Source organism: Zalophus californianus, chromosome 3, assembly GCF_009762305.2.
Source record: "Zalophus californianus isolate mZalCal1 chromosome 3, mZalCal1.pri.v2, whole genome shotgun sequence".
Lineage (NCBI taxonomy): Eukaryota > Metazoa > Chordata > Mammalia > Carnivora > Otariidae > Zalophus > Zalophus californianus.
In genome coordinates, this window is record NC_045597.1 from 35,981,267 (window position 1) to 35,995,715 (window position 14,449).

A 14,449-nucleotide genomic window follows, 5' to 3' on the forward strand; every position below is an offset into this window, starting at 1 on the left:
ACAGCTATGCAATGAAAAAATCAGTGACCTGACAATGGACAAGCTACTTTTAAAAATAAATTGCAAGGAATAGAAAGAGAAATGGAGGGTAGATTTACACATTAAAAGTGATATAAGGGTATTAACTGATTATATGGATTTACTAGGAACAAGCAATTAGAAAAGTAGACAATTAGGGAAATCTGCGATACTAACTCAGTAGTTGATCATAATAAAGAAATTGTTAATACTTGAAAAATTTGGCAATATAGAACTTTTTTAAAGAAATTCTGTATTTTCAGAGATACATATAAAATATTACTGATAAATTATATGACGTTTGGTGCTTCCTTTAATATAATCTGTGTGCCTTGAGGGGTGGTTAATTGGGTAGGATCTAGATGAACTTAAGTTAACAATAGGTGATGGATACAGGAAAAGTCTTTATACCATTCTTTTACTTTATTGTGCCTAAAAATTTCCTTAACAATAAGTTAATCATTTTTAAAATACCTTTATTTATAGAAACACTGAAAAACTATTTACATATTTATTTTTAAAAATATATCAATGTCATGCTATAACGGGGGAGACCATCAACTTACTAGGTAACATTTGTAATTTATTGAATAAGACCATTATTTCTTACGTTACATTGTGTTTTTATCTACCACATTCCTAATGTTTTGGTAACATATAATCAAAAGTAAAAAGGCAGTTTCAAAACCATTTTTAAACATTGAGAATATTTCCATTAATAAGAATTTTCTATCAGAGACATGAAGTCAGTCTTTTTTGGTTTGGTGGGGGTGTCAGATATTCTGTCTACATTTTCTATTATTAGAATGAATGTCAACACAGAGAAAAGGATGTTCATGCTGTCACAGGGCGTATACTTAGAGTACTTCTGAACATTATTTTTCAGGAAGAATTGTTCAATGATTTGATCACTTGTCAGAAGCGTCTCACTGAAAGATCTTGCAAAGCTTTCAGTTTTCTTTTCTTTTCCATCTGGAAAACAAAGAACAAAGGCTCCATTCTTTAGTGTGGTGTATTAAAATCCATGCATTTCATAGAAATCCTTCTGAATATCAAGAACTATATTGAATTTTCCCACTTTCACCACTCCTATTACCAATTTTATTGTTATTATTCACAGACTTAATCCAATTTGTCCAGATTTTGTGGGGCTTGGAGGAAGTTGTTATATAATTGTGTGGTAAGACTTTTAAAAACAGCTCTGCAACCAAGTCATATAGTAGACAATGCTGATGAATACGTTGTGGAGAATATTTTTAAGCAGATGGTATCCACAGTGGTATATCTACAATTTCCCCTAAAATTGCCTTCTGTCGTTGAATGAACCATACTATAGCTGAAAGTAAAGCCTCAAAAAAATACTGTCTCTGAAAAAGATGTCACAGTTTGATAACTTGCTCCTACCTCAGAGGAATGTTGGGTAAACAGATAATCAATGTGAAAATTCCTTGAGCATTTGCAGAGTAAGTTGCAAAAAAAGTCCAATATTTTTATATTGTTATCATATTTTAATTTGGGAGATGATACTTTTTTATGTATCTGTCTATATATAGTTATTAATTATAGGATATGAAAGAATGTATTTTCTGTTTCCTACAAAAATTCACTGGCATCCTATATTCTCAAATTTTCCATATGAATAATACATGAATACATTCTTGTGCTGTGTTTCATCTTCATACGTGCTATTTTTTTTTAATCTGTTGAAGAAAAAGCTATGTACATTTGCATAGACTTGGAAGATACCAGTCTTTGGCAAATAAGGATTCAGATCCCACTCCTCCTTTTTTTTTTTTTTCTTTCCACTCCTCCATTTTTAACCCATCACTACAAAGGTCCACAGATGTGTATTTCCTGAATTGGTAAATAACATTTGAATGCATTTAGGGATATATGATTGGCCCAAACACTTGAAACTTTATATGTAGTATTAAACTTCTTTTGAATAAAAAGAAAGAAATTTATCTGAATTCATAAATAAATCTATAAAGCATCAGTTTTGGCCAGTGGCTATATCTGTAGCAAATCACTCTACATTTACCAATTCAAAAATATCATGGAGGTTGTAAGAAGCCAAGTTCTTAACCCCAGCCAAATGGTAAAAGATGAAACATCTGACTTCACAACTCTGGAGGCTAAACTTAATTTTTTTTAATTTTTTTCCTTTTTTTGTAGAAACTTCTCACTTCAAGTTAGTTCTGAATTCTTACTATCTCCCTACATAAAATTTCTTAAGACATACTTGAAACTTTCTCACACTGTCATATAAATTATTGATAAAAACTTTCCTAGGAAGATTTGCATATTAAAAGGGTTCAAAAATGTAAACTTGTTGCCCTGGATCAGTAGAGTTTCCCACTGTATGATTATAATTTAATCACTACATGGGGTGAAATAAATTGTAGTAGGGGTATAAATTAATACTTATTGAGAGCTATCATTATCCAGACCCTTGAGATTTGATTCTTAAAAAAAAAATTCTGCCAAGATTTGCAGAATGCAAGGGCTCAGTGAGTTCCCATCAAAATTACTAGAGGACAAAACACAAGACATACCATCTTGTAATATCCAAATACCATGTTTAGTGATGAGTTCATGAGAGCTTTGAGATGAGCAAAAGTTTTATTTTTTTAAAATGTAGAATGGCATTGGATTGCTCATTAGCATCTAAGAAATTTGGAACACACCATATCTTGAGATTCTGAAGGAAAATTATTTCAAATATTTAATTCCATTTCCAGAAATCTAAACAATTAAGATGGTAGAATTTTCAAATGTAAAGGAAAAAAAAATCCTCTATCAGCTTTCTCATCAAAGTAGAATTTGGAGGCCTGTTACAGAGAGGACTCTTGTAGGATATCATGATTTCACCAAGACTTATAAGTAAAAATCTAGGTAGGAGTAACTTCCTAGCTTCCTTTTGAAAACATTTTGACTTAACTTTTACTCTCCCACCTATAATGCTAGTCTAAGTGTTTACACTTGCATCTGTCTCTTTGTGTGGGAGGGGGAAAAAAGCATCCCACCTGCCTCTGTCCTATTGTTATTAAAAAAAAAAAATCCTTAGAACTAAACTGGAAATAAAATGCCCAGCATACCCAGAGTCTCCCTCAACTACATTTCAGATAGATTGCACTGTGTTTAAATCCAAATAATCTGCACTGTTTAATAAATAACTTTAGCCTTGGGTGCCTGGGTGGCTCAGTGGGTTAAGTGTCAACTCTTGACTTCTGCTCAGGTCATGATCTCAGGGTGGTGAAATGGAGCCCTGCATTTGGCTCTGTCCTGGGCTGCAGAGCCTGCTTAAGATTCTCTCTTCTCCTCCCCCTCCCCTCCCCCAGTGCATAAGTGTGCACGCTCCCTCCCCTCTCTCTCTTAAAAAAACAAACAAACAAAACATACTTTAGCAGAAAGAGTGGAGTGGCTTTTGCCAGGAGCAAGGGACAGTAGGGAAATTCAGCATGAATTTTGATACTTATGAGATGCGGATCTACAAAGACATAATCTAGATGCCCATGGAGGGCAGCAGGGTAGGCTGTTCTTTAGATCAGAGCTACTGGGATTTTAATGAAATAGAAAAATCAACTCAATCAAGCTAAACAAAACATAAAATGATGTCAAATTTGAAGCCAGGCCCTAAGCACAGGGAACAAGACAATTGCCCTCTTTACTATGCTAAAGGAATTGTTTCTATTTGACCCAACTTAGTGAAAAAGGTGTAGAAATACGGATTTTTTTCCCTTTTGCTGTTTTCAGATTACATCTTGCACATTTTCTTTTTTTTTTTAAAGATTTTATTTATTTATTTGAGAGAGAGAATGAGAGATAGAGAGCAGGAGAGGGAAGAGGGTCAGAGGGAGAAGCAGACTCCCTGCTGAGCAGGGAGCCCGATGCAGGACTCAATCCCAGGACTCCAGGATCATGACTTGAGCCAAAGGCAGTTGCTTAACCAACTGAGCTACCCAGGCGCCCCATCTTGCACATTTTCTAGCAACAGTAATGTTATTTTATTGTTGTGTGATCTACTGATATCTGTAGCTATTTTATACTAACTTGGTTTGAAGTGCTATCATGTCATTAGTGTAATTAGCATTTTTACTTTGGCCATTTACTGATAGAACCATTACCATTGCATCATACCACTTCTGTATAAATACAGACAACTTCATGATTTTTAAAGTATAAAATCAACATTCAAATAGGATTCTCTTTATTTAAATAGACTTATTAGAAATTTAAAGCAGATGAAGATGGTTTCAATGAAATGAATAAATAATTAAGGCAAATCTGTATACTTGTCAGAAATTCCATATTAAGAATCAGGTGAGGGGAGACAGTCTCCTGACAGAGCTGTCATTTTTTTTAGTTAAAGGTAATGTTAATTTTTTTTTTTAAATCTTGATGTTCTTTTCAAGTTTACTTGATCAAACCAAAAGCCAAAAAAAAAAGCTGCCAGATAACTTACACAGGTAATAATCAGAACCTTTAATCACACTTAAAAGAGCCATTCAATTCTGTGTATTGCAAAAATCATCAGCTGGTTGGGAAGGCAGGTTTTTGTACTTCAAGCAGTTTTAATCATTGATCAGGTCGTGAAATAAAATAACAGATTGCATTTTACAAACTGGTCACTAGCAGTGCCTCGTCAGCAGACCTAGACAATAATGCCTGAGTGTTGTAGGACCGCAGCTGTTAATAACCTGGCTTGTTAGTTGAAAGCTGGCAAAGTCTCAAGCATTTAAGAGGATTACTGCTATAAACCATATTAATTTTTTTTCTTAACATTCAAGTCCATGGTGATGAAGAGCTTCTGTAATAGAAATAGTAAAGTCAAACAGACAGCAAAACCCCGTGCAATTCCTTTTTGTTTAGTGACTGATTTTACAAGAGGAAAATAACTGTCAAGCTTCATTGTACTAAGTTGGAATATTAATTTTTGATGAAATAGTTTTTAATTGCAAATCCTACAAAATAAAATAAGACATTATGTTAGAGAAGCTTACCCAAAGGATTTGTTTCTAATAAGACTTGTTCAAACAGATTTTTTTTTTTTTAATTGGCCTTTCTCTCACTTACCTTGGAAAGAATTAGGCAAAAAGCCCAATAAAATCAAAGCTTCCAACTTTTGACCTCAAAGAAATTTATCAATCTCATGTCAGAGGCAGCAGAGTGTGAGTTAAGAGTATAGACTCTGGGCCTGACTGCCTGGGTTTGAATTCTGGTTTCATCACTTTAGGCTACCACAGGGTCCTGGGTAAATAATATAGCCTCTCCCTGTCTTGGTTTCCTCACCTGTAAAAAAGGTAATAACATCTATTGCAATCTTAGGATTGCAATAAAGATTACATGATTTGATATGTGGATAGTTCATTAAACAGTGCCTGGCATATAATAAATTCTACATACAGTTTGTAAAATTAAAACCTGAGAATATAAATTAATATATGTCAGAGATACAATAAAATCAGTTAAGTTTTATTTATTGGCCTTTAGTGGTAGAATACAGTCTAAAATAGAAAATAGTTGTTCACTCAAAAATACTCAAGCAGCTGGTATTTACCGACACAGCCAAAGGTAAGTTTGAACATATACCTCTGAAAATTGTGTACTTAAAATAATTTCCATACAGTCACGGAAAAGTTATTTTAATGCCATCGGCCAGAAAATTTAAGGTTGTATGTTCAGCTAATGTGAACATTTTTAAGTGAGGATATTATATATTGTACTCTATATCAAGGCTTTTTTTTTTTTTTTTGAACGGAACATTATTTTTTGAAGAACTTGAGCTCGTGAAGGGTCAGAATACCAGGGGTTCTTCAACTTAAAAATGCTTAAGAAACACCACAGGAACTTGTTAAGAATGCAACCTTGGGGATTCTAACTCAGGTGCTATGTCATTGAGTCCATGAATCTGCATTTTAAGAAGGATCACAGAATATTTTGGAAGTTCTCTTGAGAATACATTTTTAAGAAACAATTTATAGTCAAGTATTGCTGCTACAGAAAGCATTAGTAATTTTGCTAAATTATATCCAGCCTACGAAAATACCAGGTAACTTAAACAAATCCACAGTATCAAATTGTTTCCTTACCTTTCCTCTCCTTTTCAAAGAGAAGGTCTTCTGGTAATTATATTTTAACCACATTATTTAAACTTTTTGATGAAAGAGTTAGGATATTGTGGGATTAAATGTTTTACTAAATACATGCCAAGAGAAGAATATGTATATTCTATTCAACCCAATAAAAATCGTGATTCATATAAACCATGTTACCTAGTCATTAGTTTTTAATACTGTTGTATTTTTAAAAGATGATTATAAATGTGCCTCCAAATTGTCATTTTTTAAATTACTGAATTGATATCATGCTTCCTTATTTATTTGGAACCAGCATATTTTTATGCAGAACGTTAAAATTTGAGGAAATCAACAAGCACCTGGATATTCCGCCATTCAATTGAATGCAACTGGTAAGGAGCCAGTAAAAGGGGAATGAAAGACCAAACAGAACATGTGCTATTATACTAATACTCAGTTCCTATTAAAAATTGTTCAAGAGTTTATCCTGTATTCTTAAGAAGTTATTTTGTACATGTAGGTCTGTTTAATAAATTGTGAATTTGTTAGGAGGAGAATCTAAACATTGATCAATGCAGTAATCGTCAGTATCTGAGAGACTGACTTAGGGTCTCTGAGAAACATGTACCCAAAGAAGGAAGTTCTGGACTCGATATCTTTTGCACTGATTTGCTCAGTCAGTGACCTTACTAAAAGTTATGTTGGCTTTTTGAAGCATTTTCCTCAGTAATATAAAAAGAAAGTTAATTTTTAAGGTCCTTTTCACCATTGTAATACTTAGTGTCCCAATTATTTGTGACAAATGCCCTCCATCAAAGGCATTTTGTCACTATAGAGATAGCTTCTGTTGACATGACCAGCCAGCCAGTTCTATATAGTTCAATTTTATATCATGCATAATTTAATTAGTTTGACAAAATTTAAATAATACCTTCAACATTTATTGTTTACTCCACCTAAACGTGCCTTCTAGCATTGCAATTAATCTTCACAAATTTAAGACATGGTTATTGTTGTTGATCTTGTTTTTTTGATCAGGTAACTGAGTGTCTGAGAAATAAAATACATTCAGGGTTACACAGGTCGTAATTGACAGAATCTAGGTCTCAAGCCCAGTTCTCTTTGAGAAGCTGCCTTCCTTTTCCCCATGCCTTGTCCTGTGGATTTCTTCCATCTGGCAGTTCCATGTTGTATCCTTTTATACTAAACCCATGATCTAGTAAGCAAAATGTTGAGTTCTGTGAGCTGCTCTAGCAAATTAGTCAAACATGAGGAGGGAGTCATTGGAACCTGTGATCTGTAGCAGGTTGTCAGAGGCTCGGGTGACAACCTGCACTTGAAACTGACTTCTGAAGTAGAGTAGGGGGAGGAATGATTTTGTGGGACTTAGCCTTAACCTATGGAATCTGATGCTATCTCTGGGTACAAAGTACAGGCACCCAGCTGGTGTTGGAGAATTGCTTGGTATGGAGAAACACATTCTATGCGTTATAATTGATTACTGGAACTGTAATAATACAATTTCATATCCAGTTTATAATTAAGAGCTTACAATTACTTTTTATTCTAAATAAGGTAACTCTCTGAAATTCTCAATGTTGGTAGACTCTATAGCACCCGCTCATTTTGTTATTTTTATTGTTATTTATTTTCATCAGCCAGTCAAAAAATACATATTGACTGGTAGAGTCTGTCTTTGCTATCTAGATCAATTTTAGGCAGTTCTAATGGCAAGTGGTTCACTAAACTTTGAGGCAGCCAGTTCAATTATTTGTATATCTCTTGTTGTTAAAAATGTCTTATTTTGGCTGAGCTCTGTTACCTATACTAGTCCTGTATCTATAATGCAAATACATGCATATATTCATAAAAGGTGATATAGAGCCTAGGTACAAACTTGAAAAGGTGCTTGCCCACAATATGCTACATGTTTTTACAAAATCAGAATACTTAATATAATTTTGTATTTTAAAATCATGCTGCCTTGTTGCATAAGATTTTACTTTATTCTAGATGATATTATTTTCCTTGTTTCTCTGTTTTCCCAACATGCTGGCACTTTAAGAAATTATTTTTTCTATAGAATTATTTTGACAGCACCATGCAAATAGATGCTTACTTCTGGCAATGTAAAGAAATATAGTGGAAAGAATGAACTTTGAAATCAGAAAAGGTAGATGAAGTCTTTGATTCTGTCGCTACGTGACTAGGGCTGGTTGATTCATTTACTGCAACTCTGTTTCTTCATTTGTAAATTCCAAGTGATATCCAAGTGAAAGCAACATTGCTCTGTGGATTTGTCATGATACATGGACGGTAATCTCAATCAGTGTTCTCGTATAGGTGTCATCCATTTATTGCTTGGGGAATTCTGAAAGCAAAATTCTATATTAATTAAGTAATTAATACATCAGAGAGTCTGGAAAACTATTTAGTATGTCTTACATAAATTTGTTAAAGACCATAATGTGATACTTTTCAAAATTTTGACAGATTGTAATGTTCAATTCTGTAAAATTTTCCAGAAGGCCAAGTCACTTAATTTTGTTGACTTTGATAAATACTGCATCAGTAATAAGAACTTTAAGTATAATTACTGAGACCACGTGTGTGTACACGTGTACTTATTTATCTCAAGTATAAGAACCCAATCTAAAGTGTATTTTCAAATCCCATAACTTAGTGACATATCCTTTGAGGGTCATTCATAAATATTTGTTGAGAGGGATGGCCAGATGATATTTTTCAAATGTCCTCACTTACAGGAACCATTTGACCTTGCATATATTCAGAAATATATAACACTTTTTAAATGTCCTTATAACTCTCTTACATTTTTCTTCTTTGTTAAATAAAAAATAAGCAATCCCTCTGCCATATCTTCAACTTATTCCTAAGACTAAACAATGTTTATGCAATGTATATTAATCAGTCTTTATTAATACCATTCTAATGGAAAGATTCATGCATGTAGTTTTTTCTTCAACATGAAAATCAAATCTATCACACTATATTGATAAATATTCCATAAATGCACATTGCAAATACGATTGAAGTTCTTTTTCACCAAAATCTAATTTCAGATTTTATTGATAGCTCTATTTAAAACAATATTAAATACAACTGAAATAGTAAAGGATGGGGTGAGTATTGGTAGATATAGATTTATAATGTAACCTTTCACTTCTCAGTTGGAGGTCAAATCTGATTATGTCAACTGAACATGATTACTGTTCAGATAAATTTTATCTAAAATTATAATTCTTTACTGATTTAAGTGCAGTTATATGTGTTTTTCTTTCTTCCAGAGAATGAGGCACATAAAAAAAAAAGATTTAACTCTGTTAATAAAAATATTTCTCTGTAAGTCAATCCACAAAAAAAATCCCATAAGCTATATGCCATGACAGATTAATATGCAGTAGTTAAGAGTCAGATTACCTTGAACCTGCAAGTCTGGAAAAAAATTAAGCAATATATAGAAACATTCTGTTGAGGAATTCAAAGATTCAGTTGGGTCTGTGGATTAGTAATGACATCTTTACTACTAATTTAAGTACAGGGAATCTAAATTCTCAGCCATCTGCTGTTTTGGATCTGTTTTCTAAGAATTGTGACATGATAGCTAACAGATTTAGAAAATATATTCAGCTTGCAGTGACCCAGTATGTGACAGTATTCATATGTCCCACTACAAAGTGACTTTAGAAAAAATCAGGATATTGTATATCGTATTACACCTATGAGAAAAAATACTGAAATAATATCACTTCAGTGATATTAGGGTTTTCCTTATTTTTAAATATATTTTCCCAAAACACAGATAAAGTAATTCCAAAGGTAGTATTAAAAAAGTTGTCTTTGATATTTTGAGGTGTGTAGTAGAGTTGTAGTTGTTGTTTTAATTAATAGCTAAATTTCTAGAGTCCTACTTTCTATAGGAGTCATTCTACTTACCTATTTCAGAGTAAATTTCAGTTAAAGGGCGTGGGACAATTTCTGGAGCTTTCTTCCATGAAAAATATAAAGAGGATGTTTTTGGCCAGTTTCACAAGATTGATGTAATGATACAAAATCAGTCCTCTTCATTAAGTTAAATCGAATGACCTACCATTAGTTATCTGAAGAAGACAGCATGCCAATTCATAAGGGTCGGTATATTTTCTCAGTTAAATTGAATTAAAGTAGGAGATTAATAAGCACTTTGAACTAACCTGGCATCAAAGTTACTGACATATAACTAGGATATATGTGTTTATCTATATCTGTAAGTAGGTAGGTAGATAGGTACAACTAGATACACATGGGTATAGATAGATATGTAAATTTTTAAATATGTGTGTATATATAATTATAGATATTTATACCTATCTCCAAAAAATTCACAGTTCTGTATTTTTTTATTTATCAGAGGTCCTGACAGAATTGAGCTCTCAATGAATATTTGGTGAATGATTAGCTACATAACAAAGACTCATATCCAGATACTCTGATTCAAACCCAGTTCTCTTGTCCCCACTCTATATCCATTAAACTCTCTTATTGCTGTATAAATTGGTGGGGAATTTGTTTTCTTGTTGAAATATGTATTCTTTTGCTTAAGCCTATTGAGGATACTCCACTGGTAAAGGGAGACAGAAGCATATGATGTTGTTCTTACTACTTCTATTTGAAAAGAGTATTAAGTAGGAGTTAGAATACATAGTCTTGACTCTGCCACTAAAAGCTGTTTGTTACTCGTTCTTCCTGGGATTAAGATTATTCCTTTGTGCCCGTTTCCACACCTGTGAAATGAAAATGATCGTAGCAGCTACTCTGCAGAAATCTTGTACATATCAAGTAATACATACAATGGGCCTTTCACAAAGTAAGTGCACACTAAATATTTTCTATTAGCAGTATCATCTATATTTAGAGATAGGAAAGCTGAGACCTACAGTCACTGAGTCCTGTTTATATTCATTCATTTACTTTGAAGTTTTTATACACTTTTGTCATAGTCATTTAGTTGTTCCAACACTTCTAGAGGCTGGTGGCACTCTCCAGTGTCCTCTATATCCCCCAGCTGTAGTTAATAGCAGTTGGTCCAAGATTTTGAATAGGAATTCTGACTCATAACCGCTGCTTCCATATTTATCTGTTCCTACCACCTCATAACCAGTAATATATTTTACAGCTGTATAAAATTATAGATTAAAAGAAGACCTATGTTTTGCTTATATGTAATTTTTTAATAATTGGTAAATATATGAGTTTTGGACTAGAGGAAACAAATATATATTTTAAATAAAACAGCCAACTTTGCCTTTCCTGCGTGTAATTTTTTTTTTAAAGATTTTATTTATTTATTTGACAGAGAGAGACACAGCGAGAGAGGGAACACAAGCAGGGGGAGTGGGAGAGGGAGAAGCAGGCTTCCCGCTGAGCAGGGAGCCCGACGTGGGGCTCGATCCCAGGACCCTGGGATCATGACCTGAGCCGAAGGCAAACGCTTCACCGACTGAGCCACCCAGGCGCCCCTTCTGCGTGTAAATTTGAGACTGATCACTTATTATGTAAAACAACTCAAATGCCATTGGAGAAAAAAGTCTGTTAAATTCCATATGCCAGAGACATATCAACAAAGTAATTATGTGGAAAACATTTTCTGAATAATGTATTTATGTATAGGAAACATTCCTTCTAAAACACAGGTATTATCTACATTAAACTTTATTAAAATTACGGATCCAGTCCTATTTCCCTAAGAAAGTGTACATTTATTGTTCAAATTTGAATACTGTGCTAAAAATCAAATACAAGAGACTTGTGATTAAGATTGAGTAACAGGAACCAAATTTAGCCCCCCTGCTTACACAACTGAAAAAATCTGACAAAATATATAAAACTGTGTTCTTCAGATACAGGAAAACTGACAGTGCAGAATAGGGATCTCTGGGAAAGCAAACAGTGTGAGCCTAAATTGTCCCAACTTACTGCCTGGAGCAGTTTCCCATGCACAGCTAAGGAATGGGAATGCAAATGGATCATGATGATCTTCCTGAGTAGAGAAGCTAGAGCTGGGGAACTTGAGGGAAAGGAGGTTAACAGTTGACAAGAAAAAAATAACAGGAGAGAACTGCATCGAGAGAGAGCTCAGGAAATCTGAAGAGGGTCCCTTTTGAATCTTCAGTTAAATACTTTTAGAGCACTGGTATGAGGAAACAATGTGAAGCTGATGAGGTTAGCCGGGTGATGGGTATTAAAGGGGGCAGATTCTGCAGGGAGCCCTGAGTGTTATACACAAACAGTGAATCATGGCACACTACATCAAAAGCTAATGATGTAATGTATGGTGATTAACATAACATAATAAAAAAAAAAAAAGGCCATATGAATGGAACTGAGGAACAGTCACTAAAGCTCACACAGGACCCAGAATGATCTGTATTCCCCATCAGCCATATTTGAAAACTCTGATAATGTTGAGAAATCAGGTAGAGTACTCTTAAGGGCATTGCCTCATTATTGTGGTTGCTCTGGTCCCATATAAAGAAGCTTAAAAGCAAGCTTCTCAAATATGTTTTTCAATAATGGCTCTATTGACATTTTGAGCCAGGTAATTCTTCATTGTGGGACTGACTTGTGATTTGTCGGATGTTAAACAGTATCTCTAGTCTCTATCCATTAGATTCCAATAGTAAGCAGCCTCTCTTGACTATAATAACCAAAAATGTCTCTAGATATTGACTAATGTCCCTCGGGGGGAAACTACCTCTAGTTGAGGAACCATTGTTCTAAATATAAATCTTTTTCCAAAAAAATTACATCCAAGAACAGAATATTTATAGCAATACAAAAATATCCAGCACCAATCAAGGTAAGACTCAGTATGTCTGGGTTCCATGTAAAAATTATCAGGCATGCATAAAAGCAGGAAAATAGAACACACAATAGGGAGAAAAATATATCAATTGAAACAGACAAAAAATAAAACATTATGGAAGTAATAACCTCAGACAGAAAAGCAGTTAATATATGTTCCATACATTCAAGAAGACAAAGACTGAGCATGTGAAGAAGAGGACGTGGGAGATGCGGGAAAAACAATACAAAACAAAACTAAATTCAACTTGCATGGTGGCTGAAATGAAAAATACATTGTATGATAGTAACAAAAATTATATACTGCAAAAGAAAAGATTACTGAACTTGGAAGAACTAGCAACAGAAACATTCTAAAATTAAACAGAGGGAAAATACTGGGAAAAAATGTGGAAAGTGCATCAGTAAACTGTGGGCTATCTTCAAGTTGAATAAAGAAAGAAAAGAAACAAATATGTATATATTTTATATAATATATAATATAAATATAATATATATATTTTTATATATAATTGAAATTCAAGAAGATTGAAGGAGCAGAAAAGATATTTGAAAAACCTGAAATTTTTCCACATTTGTTGAAAGCAATAAGCTCATAGATCAGAGATGCTCAATAAATTTCAAGCATTAACAAAGTGAAGAAAACTTGGGGTGCCTGGGTGGCTCAGTTCTTAAGCATCTGTCTTTGGCTCAGGTCATGATCTCAGGGTCCTGGGATCGAGCCCTACATCGGGCTCCCTGCTCTGCGGGAAGCCTGCTTCTCCCTTTCCCCTCCCCCTGCCTTTTTTTTCCCTCTCTTGCTGTGTCTCTCTCTGTCAAATAAATAAAATCTTAAACAAAAAAAAAGTGAAGAAACCTATACCAAAGATTAAAATCAGAGATACAGAGAAAATCTTAAGAAAGCATCCAGAGAGAAGAAATTATGTAGAGATGAAGGAGAACAATGACAGCAGACTTATAGCTTATAAAAGTGCAAGCTGCAAGATAGTGGAGCAACATTTTTAAAGTGCTCAAGTAAGAAAAAATAAACCCAAAAATAACAATGAAAAAAACCATATGCAATTTAAAATTCTATACTCAGGGAAAATCTATCAATCACAAAGGGGAACTAAAGACTGTTTGCAGACATGGAAAAGCTGAATTCATTCATCTCTAGCATCTCTGACTTACAGTAAGTGTTAAATATTTTATTTCTTATAGAAAGGAAACATTAGATGGAAATCGAAAAATACTCAAGAATAAAAGCATCAGAAGACATATATAAAAGATTCTTCACTTACTTTTAAATTAACTGTTTAAAGAAAAAAGTAATATAGATTTGGATTTATAATATATTTGAATTAAAATGTTTGAAAAAACAGCATAAATGCATGGAAGGGGAAATGCAAGTATATTTTTATACAAACTCTTTAAGAACATTGAAAAGTTATGGAATATTCTGAGACCAGTGTTATTCACATAACAGAGCCAAAGACATTTCAGTGAAA